General features: G+C 43.3%; 1 protein-coding gene across 5 annotated transcripts in view; it reads left to right on the forward strand.

Moving 5' to 3' along the window:
- The window catches only part of AUTS2 (activator of transcription and developmental regulator AUTS2), a 1,638,780-nt gene that overhangs the window by 302,205 nt on the left and 1,314,593 nt on the right, over nt 1-21,982 (forward strand). The gene's annotated exons all lie outside the window — the stretch shown is intronic.

Consider the following 21,982-nt stretch of genomic DNA (forward strand, 5'->3'; position numbering starts at 1 on the left):
CTGGTTCTATCCAATTTATTCATATGACTTAAACAGTATGTGATTTTACAGTAGAAAGGTGAGTGTCAGATAACTCTGGAAAAATAATTGCCTACCTAACCTAGAAAAATAATTGTTTGAGGTTCAATGTAGTGAGGGCACATATTTTGCTTACCCTTCATGTTTTGCTAACGCTTACATATCATTTTTCCACTTTACCATCATCTAATTTCCTGTTCCATTGCTCTTCAGTTCACCCCTTTGGTACATCGGTACTTTAATCCCACTATCAATTATAAGAGTGCTGTCTTTCATCTAGGAGACATATGAAAGTTGTGAAGGCAGTGGCAGGATGAAAGCAAACAGCAAAATGTGGACTACCTTTTTCGCAACTACTAAGGGTGTTGTGTATTACATCAGATCCAATTGTTTTACAAAGAAATGGGCAAGAGGTTTGTACTAAGGGGCTACCCTAAATGAGAGATTGATGAGGCAATTGCTAAATGTATGTCCATTGATCATGCAGATGTACTTTGAAATAAGAAAAGAATCGACAATGCTAATTGAATGGTTTTCTTGTCTACATATTCAATTGCTTTGAGGCATAAACACAATACACCATTGTGACACTGGCAAACTATACAAGCTGATGAGTCCATTAGTCCCTTTTGACAAGAGAAATAATTTTTCTGATATTAGAGGAGCAGTAATTTGAAAGATATAATTTCCAAGTCCGACATCGGCCCTATTAGGACCAAAAGCTGGCTGCAACCAAAGAATGGTGTATATAAATGTCATGGGTGTGTCAATTGTCAGTTTCTCTGCCTCGGTTATTGCTTTATTGACCCTAAGAAGGGTATTAGATATAACATTCATCACCAACTAGAATGTGATAGCCGTTTTGTAGTCTACCTTATAAAGTGCCTGTGTAACCTGCTTTATGTAGGTGAGACCATACGATCACTAAAAGAACGTATACATTGATCTTCTATCAAAAAAGCCCTGGTTACAGTGGATCTTAATATACCACCTGTTGCAAGACATTTTGCGTTGTTAAAACATACTATAAAAGACTATCGTTGCATGCCTATTGTCTGCATTCCGCCACTGAGACATTGAGTAGACCGTAATAAATTACTTTTACAAAGGGAGTGCTTATGGATTGATCGTTTGAATACTGTTGTTCCCAATGGTCTCAATGAAGGTCAACACCTTAATTGTTACTTATGACTTTTTTTGAATGGCAGAACTATCTCAGATAAGTATTTAGTTGTTATGTTTTGATTTTCACAGCGCCCACCTCCTTAGCGTGTTTCTGCAACTAGGGTTTTTCTTTTTTTCTTAAGGGGGCATGGCCATGCTTCCGGTAATTAGGCCACGCCCCCTTCACCAGGACATAGACTGGCTCTTAATGGCCCTGGATACAATTACCGCAGATCCACACTGATTAGGTCAATGCTGCTGCCTGTTGTGTATGAGATTTCATAGTGAACAACAGGTGAGTGATCTCCTGCATGTCTATACCCTATGAAATAAGGCAGTCAGGGACAGAACTAGCGGCGGTGCAGCCGGTGCCTTGTACTGGGGCATTCTGTGGTGCTGGGGCCTATAGTTGCATGCATCCGACAGCACCACCACTTCTGCCTGCCGACCCGGTCCCCATTAAGTAAATAGATGGAGCTGGAGCGGGCCTGCTCCTTCCGCTCCGGCTCCACCAACATGACAGACACCCGCCTCGGCCTGGCCCTTGTTTTGACACGTCACGTGCTGCTGGAGGGAGAGGTAAGAGCCGTGGATGAAGAGGAGCAGCTCCAGGGAAGAAACAGACTCTGACAAGAAGCCAAAGAAGAAGGAAACGAGGTAAGTGTAAGTGATAAAAAAAAAAGCTGGGTGGGCGGAGGGTGGGGGGGTTGCTGTGTAAAGTGTGATATAAAGGCTGGGTAGCGGGGGGGGCTTGTGGTGTACAGTGGTGGAAAAAAGTCCAGACAGTGGGGGGGTTGTGGTGTACAGTGGTAAAAAAAAGAGTCTGAGTGGGGGGATGTTGCGGTGTGAGGTGGTGAAAAAAAAAGGCTGGGCTGCAGGACAGACACTGGATTTAATGACTGGGGGGAGTGAAGTGGGAAAAAAAGACTGGGCAGCAGAGCAGAGACTGGATTTAATAACTATGGGGTAGGTGGGGAATGGGAAAAATTTGGGGTGAGGGGTGCCACCTGGGCCCACCACTCACTAGTTGTGCCTCTGAAGGCAGTGGGAATACTCTGATACAGTTGAGTGCTGCTGTATTCACCGTTGTGAAACAGACAGTGCAGTGTCAAACAAACACAATAAAAAGTCCAGGCACTTTCTCCAGATTATATAGTGATCATGCAATGAAGGTATAGTCTCTAATCAGTGTATAATTCCCAGATGTATGTTCAATTCAATCTTTTCCTCAGTTACTCCTCGTTACATCATGGTCACAAATATGGAAAAGAAGAAAAATATCACATATAGTGAAATACCATTTATTCAAGTTTAAAATTCCTAAAAACTATCCCACCCCTCATGGGATATTCAGCGTACCAGCAGTGAAGGTGAATCCTGTACACCTGACAACACATCAATCAACAATGGTTTCAATCCGGATTTAAAACCTGCTTGAGCATCCACTGGATACGGAGATCTTTCCCACTGCTCACAGTCCTGGTAGTCTGCTCCCACTTTCCACCAACGCGTTTCAACTTATTAAAAGTCTTTCTCAAGGTGTATATCTTCTGGTGGACAGTAGTAAAGGTGTATATCTTCTGGTGGACAGTAATACCTTAAATCCCCCTCCCTTCCCTGTGATAGGTTGATTGTCTCCGGAGTTTTCAATACATATACCAATCCTTATTTAGGCAATAAATGTGTACATACCTCATATATAGGGCATCCTGAACTTTAAATTTTTTCTCAACGGCTGTAATTAGTTGAATAAATATATAAAAACTGCAGTGATAACTCTACTTCCAGTTTCACGTTCACACTGGAACGTACTCACAGTCTCCTGGGAAACTCCCATTTCCCTCTCTGTACTTCATGCGGCTAGGGTGCCGGTCATATGACTACGCACATCACATGGCTCGCCCTCAATGTCTTATGCAGCTAGGGGGCCAGTCACGTGACTTCGCACGTCACACAGCTCACCCTCCATGCCGCGCGTCCGCTTCCTGGAGTCACGTGACCTGACAAGTGTCACGTGACTACGCTGTTGGAACGCAAGCTCCCTAACTCCACTTGGTGATGAACCCGGAAGCCTGCATTCCATCCCTGCAAATACCCACTTAGATGATAATATCCACTATAAAGTGCAGAGTGCCCTTGGTGCCATCTAGAATACAATATACAATGAATACAATATTACAAATGGTACTTCATCCAGATGAAATAATACTAAAAGTAATGCTTAGATATATATAAATACATAAAAAGTGTATATAAATCAGTGCATCTAAGGTCCTGTATTGTTCTGGAGAGACAACACCATTATAAAAACGCCATTATATAAACCACTTTATCTCAAAATCGTTATTTAAACCATTTGATATAAGGGTTTTTAATTCGTAAATGTTTCTCATTTTGACCTTCGCTAGTTCATTGTCAATACCCTTCTTCCTCCAGTGTTGTTTCACCTGTTTAATACCATGTACTTTCTTAATACCATTCACTGAACTCTGGTGATGTTCCTTAAAATGACTCGACAGTGAATGGTTCCCTTTCTTATATTTCTGAGGTGTTCGCTCCACCTCTCCTTTAATTGTCTAGAGGTACGGCCAAAATACTGAAGCCCACATGTGCACTCAATAATGTAAATACAGTTTCTGCTATTACATGCTATGAAATCTTCAATAGGCCAACTTCTATTCCAAACCGTATTCACTGGTTTTTCTTTCTAAAGTACCATGGTTTCTGCACATTGCATATAAACAGCATCTAAACAATCCTTTGGTTTTAATTCTACCATCTCTAATAACTGGTGCCACACTTTTGACTATTTTATTTCTAATATTTTGTGCTTTTTTATATATATGGGGTATTCAGGGAGAATGGTCTTAATGACAGGATCCTGCCTTAATATATACCCAGTGGCCAGGGCCGGATTACCAATGGGGCGGGTGGAGCTGCAGCTCCAAGCCCACCCATTAAAATAGGCCCACAACAACCCCTGCAGTGCAGACACTGTTGTGAAGATTTAATTTTTTTTCCTGTTACCGTCTCAAACATTAATCTCCCGGCCACCTGGGCACAAGCATTAGGCATTCACACACAAACGTCCCCTCCCTAATGCCAGCCCCCCCCCGTATGAAGCCCCATGAGCCGATCGAAGCTCTGCCCCCAAATCAGCTGAAGCTCCGCCCCCAAAACGCCATCGAATCTCCGTTCCCAGATTTGTTCTAAATTGCACCTCCTGTCTGGGAGTGGGACCAGCAGTGAAGGTAGGAGGCTACAGGGCAAAGTGCTATCTCTGCTGTCGCTAATTGGGACAGACTTGTCCCGGCAGTGACATATTTGTGAGTGGAGTCCCTGACACGCCTTTAACAGGGCTCTCTGAGTCTGAGGAAGGAAGAGTCCGCACTAAGCCAAAGAGGAGCTGGGAGGATTACAGATATGCCGGAATATAAGAATAGCTCAAGGGACCCATAAAAAGAGAGTGTGTGCAAGGAGGAGTGGGAGAAGGTGAGCAGAAACAGTGCCTGCTGGCTGGTTTTTATTCAGTCCTGGGGTTGCAGGGAGAAGTGGTACCTACTGGGGCAGAATCCAGTGAGTGCTTTTTATCTATGTAATTTTTAATTAAAATACTCTCCATTACAGCCTGATTCCTGCCTAAAGGCTACACTGTGCCTGATTCGTACCTGCTCGCTAGGCTGCGTTCGCATGCAGCTGGACAATTTTTGCAATTTTTGTTTCCCACTGCAGCGATTGCAGTGCTTGAGGTAGGATAGGAAGTTCTGCGTGCAGGTCCGATGGTACTCGATGTTACTGATAAATGCATACACTTCCTGGAGATGACGTGTGTAACGAAGGGAAAGTGGGTGTCTTACATACAGTCAGCGATCGCATGCAAAGAAATAGTGGGCATAATAATGTCTTACCATGCGATCGCAGGTTTTGCATACTTTAGCTGCTGACGGCTGCGTGCGAACGCATCTTGCGAGCGGGACTGAACCGGGCCCACTATGCGATATGTCATTCAGCGAACTACATATTTCATAGTGCATATGTGGGTGTGTACAAATGATATGTCTGTGAATTACATTGTTCACAGACATATCAGGTCAGACCTGCAGCACAGTCAAAGGTACATCTACTTTTGTGTACAGCTAACCCACCAACCACCCATACACTGGCCTCAGGAACCGCCAACACTGGCATCACAATTAGATGGGCAAATTTAAATGCCCATCCAGTTGTGACATCTTTCCAGACATCGATTTGCTCATTGATAAGTGCGTATCACTTATAAAATCGGCCACTTGGTCAGCGGGACTAGCGGTAGGCCGCAGGGCTGCTTAAGTATGTACAGTACTCATCTTAATGTATCTTATTTGATGTGTATGTGGCCAAGGATTAGCTAAAATGATAGCCACACACCTTTTTATGGTTGTCATGCCCGCTGTAGTGGCTTGACGTGGAAACTCCCCTCTAGAAATCCTGCGTTTGTCCCTGTAATGATAAATCTGCCCGCAGCTTGTTGTTTGATTTATCCCACTGCAGGGGCCATGATGATGTGTAGCTGGGTATAGCAGTCACTTGGATGCTTGGTACATTATATGGTGTGACCTGATGTTCTCTATATTATATAGCAGTCACTGCGATACTGTTTTATATGGCAGTCACTGTAATGCACTCTATTTTATTGTGGTCACTGCGATTTTTTTTATATTATATTATATGGCAGCCACTACCGAGATGCTTTCTGTATTATACGACGGTGACTGCGTTACATGGTGGTGACTGCAATGTATAATGGTTACTGCAATGCTCTCTGTATTATGTGGTGATCATAGCGATGCTCTCTACATTATCTGGTGGTCAAGGTGATGTTCTCTGTATAATACTCTCTGCAGTATATGGCAGTAACTGTAATGTTCTCGGTATAATATTGTGGTCACTGTGGCGGTCACTGACTCTGTAGTAAGTGGCAGTCACTGCGATGTTCTCTTCATTATATGGCGGTCACTGTAATGCTCTGTGATGTATAGACAGCAATACTTAGCCATTGTGTTTTGCAATAGCTGAGCCTCCATGCTCCATTTGAATTGGGTAGATACCCCAGAATAAATACAGCAGGCGCTGGCAATCTAAAATAATGGTACTAAAAATTAGATTTTACATTTTAGTTTTGACAGTGCTGACAACTCTGTTATCTAGCCAAAGGTGTGTACTATCTACAAGGTGGGTGGATGCCGGGCTGAGTCTTTGCCTGGGGTGAAAGGAAGCCTAGCTTCACCCCTGCATGTATGTATACACATACAAAAAAATATTCACTACACAAAAAACCCTTAAACTTTTTCTTGTTACAACTTGAAGGTAGGCACTAAACATGCCCTCCATGGAGTTAGCCACACCTACTGCACATGCCACACTACCTGTGTAGACCACACCCACACCACACAGGTCATGCCCCCGCATCACTAGTGACACAGCCACAGCGATTGTCACACCCCCTTCAGCATCACACAAAAGGCCCTTCATAAATTTCAGCTCCAGGCCCATATGGACATTAATCTGGCACTGCCAGTGGCAAACGCAGGACTTTGAAAGGGGGGTTTCCAATACTTGGTTAAAAAACCAATGGCAAAAAACCTAACCACATACAGGCAGCTCTGCTCGGGTACTCAATAATCAATACTCAATAATCCAAGCTTGTTAATACATTACTGTGCAATGTTTCAGATTAATCTATTACATATTTTGTCAATGCCTTGACGAAATATGTAATAATTGCATCTGAAACTTTGCACAGTAATGGATTAACAAGCTTGGATTATTGAGTACCTGAGGAGCGCTGCCTGTATGTGATTGTATGTTCAAGACTGAGCAGTCTGTTTAGTTCTTAGGATCTGCACCCCGGGTGTTGAACTTTTTTATTTGGAGTCTATTCGACTATATTTATATGGAGCTTTTCAGCTCCTTGAAGAAATAAAAAGGCGGCACCGCAAACATACACAGTGACATATACACACACACAGACTGCACTGACACAAACACACTAACACACACACTGCACTAACAAAGCATATACACACATGCACTGACAAAGCCTAGACACACACTGACTGACACTGCACTGACAAAGCCTATACACACACACACACTGACAGACAGACAGACACTGCACTGACAAAGCCTATACACACACACACACACACACACACACACTGACAAAGCCTATACACACACACTACAAAGAAACAAGAAACAGTGATCTGCAGAAAAGAATAATGATTTTGCCTTAAATTGAACTGACAAAGCCTATATACACACACACAGAGACTGACACAGACTGACAAAGCCTATACACACAGAGACTGACACACACACTGACAAAGCCTACTCACACACACACTGACAAAACCTATACACACACAGACTGGCACACTGACAAAGATCGCCCTCCCCCACCACCACCACCGGCTCCCCCCACATGTAAAACATTACACCCACCTGTGGTGCGGCTCTGGGAGAGAGCGCCGGTCACTGTCACGCAGCAGGATGCCTCCCACAATGCCGGTGTGCGGCGCCCTGTGAGAACTGCCCGGGAGGAGCTGTGCGCAAGTGCTGCAGCTCCCCCTACAAACAGCTCAGCCAGGGACAGTTGCCGGCTCACATCTTTACACAAAAAAAAATATTGTTAAGCCGGGCTGCGATGGAGTGACAGGCAGGGGGGTTTCTAGGTACTCGGAAACCGCCCCTGCATGCACGGGTGATACCAATACTTTTTCACAATCTTTTCTATTTGTCTATATTGACCATTGAATGTGGTAATGAATGGTATTATTATTTTTGCCTTTTTGTCCTCTTTCTTATGTTTGCATAGAAGGTCTTCTCTATTTACATCTACTATTCTCTCTATATGTGGGTTGATGTCCTCTTTTTTATACCCCTTCTGAATAAATTTTTTCTAGAGACCTTTAGCTTGTATCTTAAACATTTCCACGTCAGTGCAATTTCTTCTAATCCTTGTCATTTGCCCTTTCGGGATATTCCTTAACCACAACGGATGATGGTTACTTTCTATATTTATATAGGAGTTGCTATCGGTTGATTTATAAAAATTCTTTGTTTTTAATTAATTCTCCTCTATATAAATTACCCGGTCTAGGAAGCTCATATCCTTTTTACTATGACTGAAAGACAAATGTTAGTTGGAATCATTTCTGTTGAGTCTTTCGCAGAATATAAGTAGATCTTTCTCTTCCCCATCCCAAACAAAGAAAATGTCATCTATAAACCTATTCTACTGAATAATGTTAATTGATGCCAGATTGTTACTCCATATGTTCTGCTCCTCCCATAGCCCCATAAATAGGTTGGCGTATGCCGGCGCAAAATACGTCCCCATAGCTGTACCTCGTAGTTGTTGGTAAAATTTATCGATAAATCAAAAAAAGTTATTTAAAATAAATAAAATACTGTTTAATAAAATCAATATGTCTCTCTTCCATGTCTCCCTTTCTTAAAAAGTATTCTACTGCTGTGACTCCCTGTGTATGGTCAATAACACTATACAAGGAGCTTACATCCCCTGTCACTACAATATAAGACTCCTTCCAAACTACATCCTTCATTTTACTCAATAGATCTGATGTATCTTTCAAGTAGGATCTTACTTTTAAAACTTCCGGTTGCAAATAAAAATCTAAAACCTGCGATAAATTGGCCGTAATGGAATCCGTACCCGCCACAATAGGCCTCCCCGGAGGATTCATTGAATCCTTGTGAATCTTTGGTAAAATGTAAAACACTGGGAGAATGGGATTGTGTTTCACTATATATTTTTCTTCATTTTCTGTAATCATATCATTCTTTCTAGATTCAGAGACTAATTAATTATTTTTCTATTCTGGTACTTCGGTTTACTTTTAATGTTTTATATGTATCTTTGTCTCCATGTTGTTTCAATATTTCAGCTTCATATTTCTTTTTATCCATTATAACCACGCCTCCGCCCTTATCGGCTAGTTTAATCATGATATCTTCATTCTTTCCTAGGTTTTTTAGACAGTGGATGAGTCAGCAATCTGCATATACTTAAAGTGTCCCATAAAAAGAAAAAGTACCTGTTTAATGACTGTGAATCAGCAAGATGATGTTTGTTGTAAGGGACGGGGGTCAGTCCTGTGCATGGGACCAACCCTGGTGTGTCCAAGACATGCATGTTTCGCCAGAAGTTCCCAAATGGTCACTCCTTGGTCATATTCCCTACCACATGTACACACAAACACACACACACAAGGGATCATTTGTTTATCAGGAGCCAGTTAACCTACCAGTACATTTTTAATTTGTTTGTCATGAGCTAATTAACCTTCCAGTATATATTTTGAGGGAGGAAACCGGAGCACCCAGAGGAAACTGATGTAAGCATGGGGAGAATATACAAATGCCACACACTTAGGGCCGTGGTGGGAATTAAGCCAATGACCTTAGTGCTGTGAGGCAGTAATGCTAACTATTACACCATCCATGCTGCATAGACACACTTACCTTTTCCAGGATGTATATATATGGACAACATCACCACTTTTGTAAACCAGCACTTTAGTAAATATATCCCTTAATCTGGCTCTGACACGTTCAGTCCATTTGTTCACCATAACAATTTATATAACCTTTCTTGCATTTTTGAAAACTATAATATTAATCATTTCATAAAAGCTTGAATAAAAGCATAAGTGCAATGTACAGGTAGTAACACACATATCATTCTTATATTATTATTCTTATACATTATCTCCCTCCGTTATACTGTACAATCTGCTTTCATGCCTTAGGCCCTAATTAAATAGCTGGTGATGTAGGCAGTCTTTTGGGCTGATGAATCTGTGAAACTAATCTTATGTGATTACTCAGAGCCAACCAGGATCTTGTATGATGATGTCACATAATATTTTATATTAGCATTGTGAGCCTGTCCTTGCCAGTAAATGGTATGTTCATATCTATTCCTACTCATAATTCACATGTGGCTTTCATGCACAGGTCACCAATCATATTTCTGTGCAAGATAGGGTTGCTATATTACAAAAATAAAATCTGAGAAACATATCATCACGATGCATTGATACATTGATATGTAACAATACATCGTGGATTATAGCAATGCAGTTAATAAGTACTTACTGACAGGTGCCCGGCAGTGGAGTGTAATGTCCACAGTCCACGGTACTGAAGCTGGTGTGCTCAGAAGTATTCAACATTTCCCTGTTGATCAGCGCGTCTAGATGTGGGATGATACACCATGTATCTTGCCAAAAGTCTATCTCAGATCCTGACAGAGGATCTCATTCAGACCCGCTCGTGAGCGTTGTACGCTCGCAAGCGGGTCGATGTTACCCAAAAGCGCATGCGCACGACGGAGGCGTAGGAGTGTGATGTCAGTAGGAGTGTGATGTCAGTAGGATGTCAGTCACTAGTGATGTCTGTAGGAGTGTTTTTGGCTCTGATAGAGCCAAAAGCACTCCTGGCCTTGCGGCAGCGAGACCCTACTGCAGGGTCTCATCACAAGCCCGATGGTTGCGATGGTCTTGACCATCGCGACCATCTTTTTGGCCGCTCACATAAGCTGTGGGTGGTCACCCATAGCTATGCGAGCGGCCAGGAGGCCGCTCCATTTTAAGCTAGGCCGGCCCTGATTCAGAGCTAGCGCTCTGGTCAGAGCGTATGGCTCTGAATCAGGCCCAGAGTTCCATTTCTGCCCAATTCAGACTGAGGTACTACCTGTGTAAGGGTGATAGGTAACTAGTGTGCAGCAGGGAAAGCGCTGGTATGCCATCTACAATATGTCCATCGGGGCTGCAGTATACCCAGCGTGGTCTACGAAAAGGAGGGAAAGACTGCCGATGTAGAGAGTCTCTGGAAGAATGCAGTTACTTCAGGGTTTAAGCTGTTGCGGACTCTTGACTGGTGGATGTGTGGTGAAAGGCATTCCTGTACACTGTGTCTGGGCACCGGGGACAACCAGACCAAACAGGAGCATCTTATGCTCCTGTGTGTATTCTCCGCCCATGACAGCAGCCGCCCCTGACAGCTGCTGTCCCTCCAGCTACCCTCCCCATGAAACTGGGACATTTGGGCAACCCAAAGACTGTCTTTGGGATGCTGATGAACAGACCACGGGGTGCATAGCAACTTTAGTGCAAGACCCTACTGTACACAACATAGACCAGGCTGTCATATAGAATACTGTACCTTTTCACATCCTCTAACTGGTGTGTCTCCTCTCAACATAAGTTATAGTACTGTGGCTCCACACTCCTAATCATGGCCCCTGTCTACTCCCCCACACAGGTTTCTTTCCCTAAGGTTTCTGTTTGTTTGTTTTTTCTATGTATAAATATAATAATTTATTTTTGTATTTGTTTCATCTATCTGTGTTATATATTTTATTTTATGTTTTTTGATTAAAAAAAATAAAATCAGAAATACCTATATATCTAGGACATGTCTAGTTTTCATGCAGGCATGAAATAGATTAATTTAGAATCATTAGTGCTGTAACACACATTAAATGTAACATATTTAATATCATTTGTGAAGATGGGATGTAGTCATGTGACCGGTGTCCGCAAGGTCACAATCCCGACAGCGGAATGCCGGCTAGGGATTTATGATAGGTGTCGAAATACCGATGCCTATCTTAATCCCGCAATGCCAGGGACGACATCCCAAACGGAGGTAAGTCCAGGGCGCTCTTAGCGTTAGCCGTGCGGGGGAGGATTAGGGAGTGTAGCTGGGTTAGGTTTGGGGGGGGGGATTAGGGTTAGGCACCCCTAGGGGGAGGGTTAGGCACCCACAGGGAGAGGTTAGGGTTAGGCACCCCCCCGGGGGTAGGTTAGGGTTAGGCACTAGGGGGTAGGTTAGGGTTAGGCACCACTAAGGGAGGGTTAGGGGGGAACAGGGTAGGTTAGGGTACTTACCTGCCTCTGTTGGGATCTGGATCATGTCAGGCATCTGCCGTCGGCATTTCAATCCCATTCCGTTAAGATATCTGTTTAATGTGCACTTGTGTAAAAATGACAGGTCCTCTGTAAGCGTTATTTTCTGTTTATTTTACAGAACATTTAATATTATACACTCCTTGTTGTATAAAGTTTTTGTACATTAACCTTTGCATTTATTGATATTAAGTAGTCAAACATTTCTCTGTTGATTGAACATGCTTATTTTAATATTTGTATTGACATTACTCACAGCATTTTTTGCCTATATAGCTATAATATATATATATATATATATATATATATATATTTTTTTTTTTTTTAAAGCAGAACATCCAATATATCCAGACCAAGACTAAATGTTCTAGGGAATGGGCTGGAAATCCCGGCAGTCAAGATGCCTGCTGTCAGTATACCGACAGCGGCATCCCGATGCTGTGGATCCCAACAAGGATCTGGTAAGTATAGTAACCCTCCCCCCTTCTCCCCCTAACTAACCCTCTGTTCCTACATCCTAACACTAACCCTCGCCCCACCCCATCCTAACCCTCCCTGTTAGCGCCTAGACCTAACCCTTTCCCCTTGGTGCCTAAACTTAACCCTCCCCCCTTAGTGCCTGAATCTAACCCCCCAGTGGTGCCTAACCCTAACACACCCCCTTGGGTACCTAACCCTAACCCCCCCTAGCCTGAACCTAACCCCCCCTGCGATGGCTAAACCTAACCCCTCCATGCGGCTAAGACCTAACATGCCCGCTATACTTACGTTCAGCATCCCGGCTGTTGGGATTCTGGCATCAGGCATGTCACCTACTGTCGGTAGTCCAGTGCCAGTCTTCTGGCCAGGTACAGGCGTTCTGGCACCGAGATTTCGTCAGCCGGGATGCCGCATGTAGGTATATTAACTACATCCCATGTTATAGACATCAGTTTGGCAATAGCGGCATGATTACATTTTCCTGGTGGAATTGCACACCAACAATTTTTTTAAATTGCTGCCCTCTCGTTGAGAATCCATACTTTCGAACAGATTTCGCCATCCCCTTTTTTTCCCATTAAAAGGATAAAAACATCATATTTAATTAGTGGCTGGCTTTGAACCTGTTGACAAAGACACCAAAAAGTTACCTGCCTCAGATAGGCGTTTTGACATATAAATTTTTTAAGCAGAGAGTTCCCCTCAAATTGATAACTAGGGGTAAATGTACTAAGATTCGAGTTTGGTCGAGTTAGCATTCTCTGGAGAGATTGGGCATTTTTTTCCACTCGCAAATTTACTGATGTCAAACTCAGGAGAGAAATCTCCTCTGCTACAGGAAAAGTCTGGAGAGTTAGCAAACTCTCATCACTTCACCATCGGCCAAACTCGAGTAACTTTTCACTAGTGAAGATAGAATTTGGGAATCTACCAAGATGAGAGTTTCTATACTCTCATGAGAACGGACAAAACTCCTGTCCAAATTTGTGAAATCAATTCACCTGCCTGTGAGCTTCGAGTTCAGCAGAAACATACACAGATCAGTGTGATCCATGTAGAATTCCCCCGTAGTTTAGGAACCAGCACCTGGCTGCAGGGACAGTCCTGGTTTTAATATAGGGGGAAAAAATGTGTAGGGGTCCCCCTATATTTAAAACCGGCACCAGACCCAAACCGACCGGGGTGTAATGCCACAGCCAGGGAATCATATCACTGGGTCTCCCCAGCCAAAGCATTCACAACCAAAGCCAGCCAGCCCAAGCCGGGGATCATAGCGGAAGGTGCCCCCCTCTCCCAACACCTCAGGCTTAGTCTAAAGCCTGGGTCTCTTCCCCGCACCCCTGGGCTGTGGGTACGGGGGTAATAGTGTGGGGAAATAGTTTGTAACTATTATATTTTACAGTGGAACTACAGGTGCCAGCATGCCTGCCCTTTTACATTTGTGGAACTACAAGTGCCAGAACCCGTACCCCCACTGTAATATAAATAGTTAAATTACCACAAGACACACACACCGTGTATAGTAAAACTTTATTACAGGGTACAGAACAGCTGGCAGCAGGTAAGTATGTGTGAATGAGTTAGGTAGGTATGTAATAAAGTTTCTACTATACACGGTGTGTGTGTCTTGTGGTTATATAACTATTTATTTTACAGTAGGGGTATGGGTGCAGGCCGCCTGCTGGCACTTGTAGTTCCACTGTAAAATACAATAGTTTTGAACTATCTCCCCCATTATTACCCCCATACCTACAGCCCAGGGGTGATTGGGAAGAACCCCGGGCTTCAGACTAAGCCTGGGGTATCTGGAGAGGTGGGACCTCTTCTTGGGGGAGGTCCCCACCGCCCTTGAAATCCCCAGCTTGGGCTTACCGGCTTGGGGTGTGAATGCTTTGGCTGGGCAAACCCGGTGATAGGCCCACCTGTAGACCCACCACCGCAAGGCTCATTTTGGAATCCTGCACCAAAAAAGAACCCGGGACCCGCAGACTCCCTTATCAATAAAAGGGCTATAAACATATCTTTTAAATAAAGATTATTTTGTATGTATTATTGGTATTTGCATGCATTTTAGAATACTTATATTAATCATTACCCTTACCCATAGCGCTCTAGTTATATAGTTTAAAGTAGTATAATCAGATTGAATTGAACAGTTTTATATTTATTATTTATCCTTGTTAGTCTGCCCTAGTAGAATTGATAATCTCTGAGTTTTCTATCTGAATCTCTGTTTAATGGAAGGTTTAATGTGAGCAGACAAGGGCTTAAACTAAGGGTGGGTGAGAGGAGCAACCATCCAGGGCACAGGGCCAAGGGAGCGGCACAATTGCTCCCACATGGGGCACCAGCATTTGTTGGGTGACTAGAACAGCACCCTGCAACCTTGTTTGAAGCCTGCAGCATCCTTAGGATATAGAGCCAGCCAAAGGAGTAGTGGATGTTGGTCATCTACGTAAAGTTGTTTACATTAATTCTCATACTTTGGCGTGATGTAATACTCAGTATTTAACAACGTTTGACTAAGTACAACTTTTACATATCAGCAAGCATTTGGAAATACACAATGACAAAACAGATGTTTACATAATAGATTCATATCAACATTTAAGTATTCAGTACTTTTACAGACATTTACACTATATACTATTAAAATGGGAATTCTAAGTTCTGCAGAAAACCAACTGTCTATTGTCTTTGTGATATTCATTCAGTTCCTAATCAGGAAAGATGACAGTTAAATATAAATAGAGTGAACCGGCAACATTTTAGATTGCGTCCTTTTTTCAAGCATATGCTTGAATGCTGTTATTATTAATAATATAGTAATAGATACAATTAGTACATTTGTCACTTTCTACAGCTGGGATTTCTCAGCTTTATAATTTGATTTGATTAACATGGAAATAGTTCACACATTTAGAACAAGCTTGTTAAACATGCTTTGAGTTGATGAGGAAAACTGCATATTACAAGCACATGTAAAGCCGAAAGTATCAATTATAAACAATAATAGTAAAGACTTTCCTGAAAATATTTTAACAAGCTGGCAATTGACAAAGCATGTCACATTAAAGTGTTGTTTTCATAATGCTACTGCAAACACTGGCAATTACATTTGCTCAAGTGATTTCTGCGTTCTAAAATGGGGTTGAGAGCACGGGAGTACATTCATAGAATTTCTATTTTCTTTGTAACACTTTAACCAGAGGTTTCCAAACGCGGTCCTCAAGGCTCCCCAACAGTTCAGATTTTAGAGATATAAATGGGTGAGCACAGGTGGTTAAATCAAATTGAAAGAGGTACTAATTAAGTCACTTGTGCTCAACCATGGATATCTCTAAAATGTGAACTGTTGGGGAGCCTTGAGGACCGCCGTTTGAGAACCTCTGCTTCAACCCCTTCATGAAGGCTGGGCTTTAACCTCTTCAAGGCAGCTGGGCTTTATCCCTTTTCAAAGGCAAACTATATTATACATTTTCACACTGTGGGTCTCATTCCGAAATAAATATGTGCATACGTCCCAACACATTGGAAGCCTGGGGCAGGGAGACCTGCCATGACGTCATCAGGACATGTCCACATCACCAGGGTTGTGTCTAGTTCTGAAAAGTGCTAGGCTGCCTCTTTTCTCACTCTCTGAATCTGCCCGTAGTGTTCATAAACTTAGCACATGAATGGTGTTCTCTTTACAAGTATGATCCCACTATATTCATTGGGGTACTGTGGTGTGCCCAGTAAATGGTAGCCACTGTGCAGAGTATGATGCGGCTGACAACTGCATCTGGTCTCAGTGCTGTGAGTGTCAGTATGAAGATAAGTGCCAAGAGAGATGATCCTGATTTCAGAGTCACAGCAGTAGCAGCTGCCGGAACCTTGCTAAACAAGGCTGGAGAGCGCAACAAAATAATTCTCAATTGACTGCACAGTATGGAGAATATAAGTAGGGGGTCCAATGCATGGGCAAAAAATGGTATCACCACTGATGCCCTAAGGTTTTTTCAAAGATACTTTGATAAGTACAGTACAGTCTAATAGACAATGGGCTGCATGTACTAAGCATTGCATCCGCGATTCCATACATATCGCCATTTATCAGGTACATACCAGTGAAAATATCGCTGGTATGTACCTAGAAAATCGCAAAGGACAGCTCTCCCACTAAGAGCTGTCCTTTGTGATAGAGAGACTTCCAGGATTATGACTGGGGAAATGGGGACCCTGCCATTAATGATACTATTTCTTTATTACAGGGATTGTGGTGGTGATATTGCTGTAGTGAGTAGTGGTATTATTGCCGTAGGGCTGGGTACACGATCCTGGTGCTCATAATGCCGGCAGTCAGAATCCCGGCAGCGTAATCCAGACAGTGGAAATCCTGTCGCATGCAGGTAAGTATTGTAACCCTAACCCAAAGTTCCCGCAGCCTAAACATAACCCTCCCCTCCCACAGCCTAGCCCTAGCTGTCCCTTCCCGCAACCTAACTCTACTTCTTCCCTCCCGCAGCCTAACCCACCTTTCCCGTAGCCTTTCACTAACACTCCCCCCGCAGCCTAACCCTTACAACCACCCCTGCATCCTGACCCAAACTTTCCCCTCCGGCAGCCTATTCCTAACCCTCATTCTAGCTCCTAACCCTAATACTTACCATCGGGATCGCAGCGGTTGGGATTCTTGAGCCAGGATTCTGACTGCTGTCGGGATTCTGATGCCGGGATTCTGACAGCTGACATTGTGTCCTCCGAGATGCCAACTATATCCCATTGCTGTAATACAGGAGTGGTGGTATTATTTCTGTAATACAGGAGTGGTGGTATTATTGTTGTACTGCAGTATTGTTGTTGGTGATATTATTGCTGCATTGCAAAGTTGTTGTTGGTGGTATTATTACTGTAGTGCAACAGTCGTGGTGGTAGTATTATCACTGTAGTGCAGGAATGGTAATAGTGGTATTATTGCTATAATGCAAAGATGGTGATGGAGGTATTAATGCTGTAGTGCAGGGATGGTATTATCAGAGCCGGCCCTAGCCAATTTGGTGCCCTAGGCAAAATTTTGACTGGTGCCCCCTATCATATAATCCCACCACCAAACATATTATTTATACGTGGACGCCAAAAATAACATATTGGTTTATAACTTTTGATTGCTTTCAAATCGTCGAGAGTGCCGCCTTCATCGATGTACATATGCCCTCACTTGCTTAGGAGAGGTAACACGGAGGGCACTGGCCTCAAGTTAACATTGAGCAGGTTGGGAGTGCCGGCTATCTGCATAATATATATATATATATATATATATATATATATACATATATACACTGTTATATATATATATTTATATACACTGTTATATATATACACATACATATGTGTACACGCAAACATATATATGTCCATACACATATATACACATACACACATAAGAAGACACAGTCTTCTTACCTGCACAGCGACCGTTACAGTGGCTGTTGTACAGTGGCTGTGGGCTGTGGCTGGGCCAAGATGGAGGCGGAGGCAGAGACGTGAGTTGTTGCTCTCGGCTCTGCTCCGCAAAGGCCCATGGGAGGTGTGGCAGCAGCCGGGAATGCACAGCATGCCCTCCCGCGGCCATCTTAGCTCCACCGACCTGTATTGTCAGAATGAGCTTCTATGCAGAAGCTCATTCTGACTAAGGGGCCGGGCGGATGCGGATGACAGTCACATGCCTGGCCGCCATCTGGCCATCCGCTGCGCTGCCCGATCGGAGAGCTCCGATCGCGGCAGCGCGCTGGGGGGTTAGCTGTGCCGGCGGGGCGGGCTCTTCCGGCTCTAGGTAGGTGCCGGTGGGACTGGGAGGGAGCAGCAGCTAGCGGCTGTTGCCGGCGGCGGGGGGCAGAGCTCAGCCGGCCCTCAGCCCTGCTTGATGGAAAATGCCCCTAGCATGCAGAGTCGCCCCTAGGCATTTGCTTATCATGCCTATGCCTAGGGCCGGCTTTGGGTATTATAACTGTAGTACATTGATGATGATGATGGTGGTAGTATTACTGTAGCACTAGGATAGTGGTGATGGTATTACTATTGTAGAGCAACAATGGTGGTGCTGGTATTATCACTGTAGTGCAAGAATGGTAATAGTGGCATTATTGCTGTTTTGCAAAGATGGTGATGGAGGTATTATTGCTGTAGTGCAGGGATGGTATTATAACTGTAGTACATTGATGATGATGGTGGTAGTATTACTGTAGCACTGGGATGGTGGTGATGGTATTACTATTGTAGCACAACAATGGTGGTAGTGGTATTCTGGCTGTAGAGTATGGATGTTGGGTGTGATATTTTTACTGTAGTGCATACATGATAATGGTATTTTTACTGTAGTGCAGGTATGATGGTGGTGGTATTATTTCTGAAATGCATCAATGATGATAGTGGTATTATTGCTGTAATGCAGGCATGGTGTTGATGGCATTATTACTGTATTCCATGGATGGTGGTGGTGGTATTATTACTGTAGTGCAATGATGGTGGTGGTGGTATTATTACTGTAGTGCAATGATGGTGGTGGTGGTATTATCACTGTTGTGCCGGAATGTTGGTGGTGGTATTATTGCTTTAAGGTTAGGGATGGGTGTAGTGTTATTATTGCTGTATTGCAGGAATGGTGGTGGTATTATTTCTGCCTTGCAATAATGGTGATGGTGGTATTATTACTGTAGTGCAGGGATAGTGGTGGTGTTATCACATACCTTACAACATTTGATGATCTCCACTAGGGACATCCGCGCACCAAAAAGGGGCGAGGCCTGCACAAAAGGGGGAGTGGCCTAGTGGAACGCCCCGTTTACATCAGTAAGGGGCGTGCCCAGCATCTCCGAGATGCTGAGCACGCCCCTGGGCTTCCCCCCCGTACTGTGATAGATGCTGTGCGCATGAGCACAGCATCTATTCTTGCTCTGCATACCCGCTGCTCTGCTATGCAGAACAACGGTGTATGCTTCCCCCAACTTCCCCCCCACCGTGGGACACTGCGGCCTGCGGGTGGGACAGCGGGACAGTCAAAAAAAAACGGGACTGTCCCACTGAATGCGGGACAGTTGGGAGGTATGTTATCATTGCTGTATTGTTGGGATGGGGTTGTGTTATTACTCTAGTACAGGGATGGTGGTGGTATAATAACTGTAGTCCAGGCATGTTGGTGGTGGTATTATTACTGTAGTGCTAGGATTATGTTGTGGTATTACAGGTATCATTGTAGGATATTGATGGTGGTTTTTTTATTGTAGTAAGTCATGACATCCTGCCAAGGAGGCCGGACAGCCGGCACCAGGTACTGTAATAGGACGCTTTGAATGGCTCTCCAAAGGGCACTCTGTGGGCAGCACAACAGCAGCACTACTGGCTGCAGGTTGCCATTCCAAATGCAGGTGCTGTAGGGCAGCAAGGGTGCCGCCCCGAGGGTACTGCTCACACACTCCTAGTTACAGCCTTGTCTGTAAATGTGCAGAGATTTTCAAGAATTTAGGTAGATGCTGTAACACTTAAGAAAATCAAATAATTATGATTTCAGATAGTGTAAACAGATCATGTAATGGCCTAGCACAGGGGATTTCAATGACGATCCTCAAGTGCCTCCAACAGGTCATGTTTTACAGGGGTTGGGCATGAAATCCCGGCTGTCGGGATGCCGCTGTTCAGTATACCGACAGCGGCATCCCGACAGCCAGATTCCTGATACCCAAATTCCATATGAAGTGCACACAAGTATAGTGGGAAGTTAATACTAGGGGGTAAATTTACTAAGGTGAGAGTTTTTAGAAGTGGAGATGTTGCCCATAGCAACTAATCAGATTCTACTTAACATTTAACTAGCACCTTCTAGAAGATAATAGCTAGAATCTGATTGGTTGCTATGGGCAACATCTCCAATTCTAAAAACGATCACTTTAGTAAATGTACCCTTTGCTCTACCCCTCACTCCTTCCAAGCTGAGTATTTAGAAAAGAAAGAATGAAAAACTTTGATATTTGGATTTTGTAGAAATATTAATAACATATGGGATCCTATATAAATGCAGAGTAATTAAAAAAAAAAATCTCTGATATTAATAAGCTATATTTCCTGAAGCCAGGAGCTGATTGCTTACGAGTTTACAGCGCTAGAGGGCACAGTGCTTATATCCAGCTCTACAGTACTGGACAGACTGCTTCATCCTGCGCCGTGAGCCCACAGAGGGAACAGCCACAGGCAACTCTCCCAGATAAGCAACCCTCCATTTCTTACACTGGTGGCAGGTGAGATTATGGCTGTTGTCCAAAAAAGGTTTTTCCCTTTCGCAAACAGGCTAAAATTACTTGTAAACATATAGATAATATGTATTCTGTCATATGTTTGCAAAATTTAACATTTACTAATTGCAAATCCATTGTTTAGACAACCAGTGTTACCTAATGGTACATCATTTATTGTGTTTTTGTTTGTAATGGGGTCCCTAGGGGAGGAGAAAGGAGATAGACTGCCTGCATTTACAGAAGGGTATTTTCGAAGTAGAAGTGTCATAAATATTGATGATGATGACAGGCACTATATATATATAAAAAAGTGAAAATTATGTTTTATCCCGAAAATGTGTGCCATTTTTTTCCCTTGGATGAAACATGTTTATAAATGCTGGAAATCTGCAATATTTTAATAAATACTGTATTTCCCTTGAATTAACATTCCTTTGAACCCCCAGAGTGTTTGGGAATAGCTAAAATAGAGTTTTTTGAAATTAGAAAATGTGAGTGACATACTCTAGGTGTCCTGGTTCTCTGTCTCACAATGAAAATTATGTAATTTAGGGGTGTGCACCGGCCACTTTTCGTGTTTTGTGTTTTGGTTTTGGATCTGGATCTTTCTTCGTGTTTTGGATCTGGATTGGTTTTGCCAAAACCACCCTTCCGTGTTTTGGGTTCTGGGTTTTGTGTTTTGGATCTGTATTTTTTTGAAAAAAAGCATAAAAACAGCTAAAATCACAGAATTTGTAGGTTTTTCTGCTCCTATGCTATTATTAACCTCAATAACCTTAATTTCCACTCATTTCCAGTCTATTCTGAACACCTCACACCTCACAATAGTGTTTTTATGTCCAAAAGGTTGCACCGAGGTAGCTGGATGACTATGCTAAGCGACACGAGTGGGCGGCACAAACACGTGACCCATCTAGGAGTGACACTGCAGTGGCAGGCAGGATGGCAGTTAGAAAAACTAGGCCCCAAACTGTACATAATGCAAAGAAAAAAAGAGGTGCAAGATGGAATTGTCCTTGGGCCCTCCCACCCACCCTTATGTTGTATAAACAGGACATGCACACTTTAACAAAT

The sequence above is a fragment of the Taudactylus pleione genome, unplaced genomic scaffold (genome assembly GCF_031769625.1).
Source record: "Taudactylus pleione unplaced genomic scaffold, aTauple2 ptg000391l, whole genome shotgun sequence".
Classification (NCBI taxonomy): domain Eukaryota; kingdom Metazoa; phylum Chordata; class Amphibia; order Anura; family Myobatrachidae; genus Taudactylus; species Taudactylus pleione.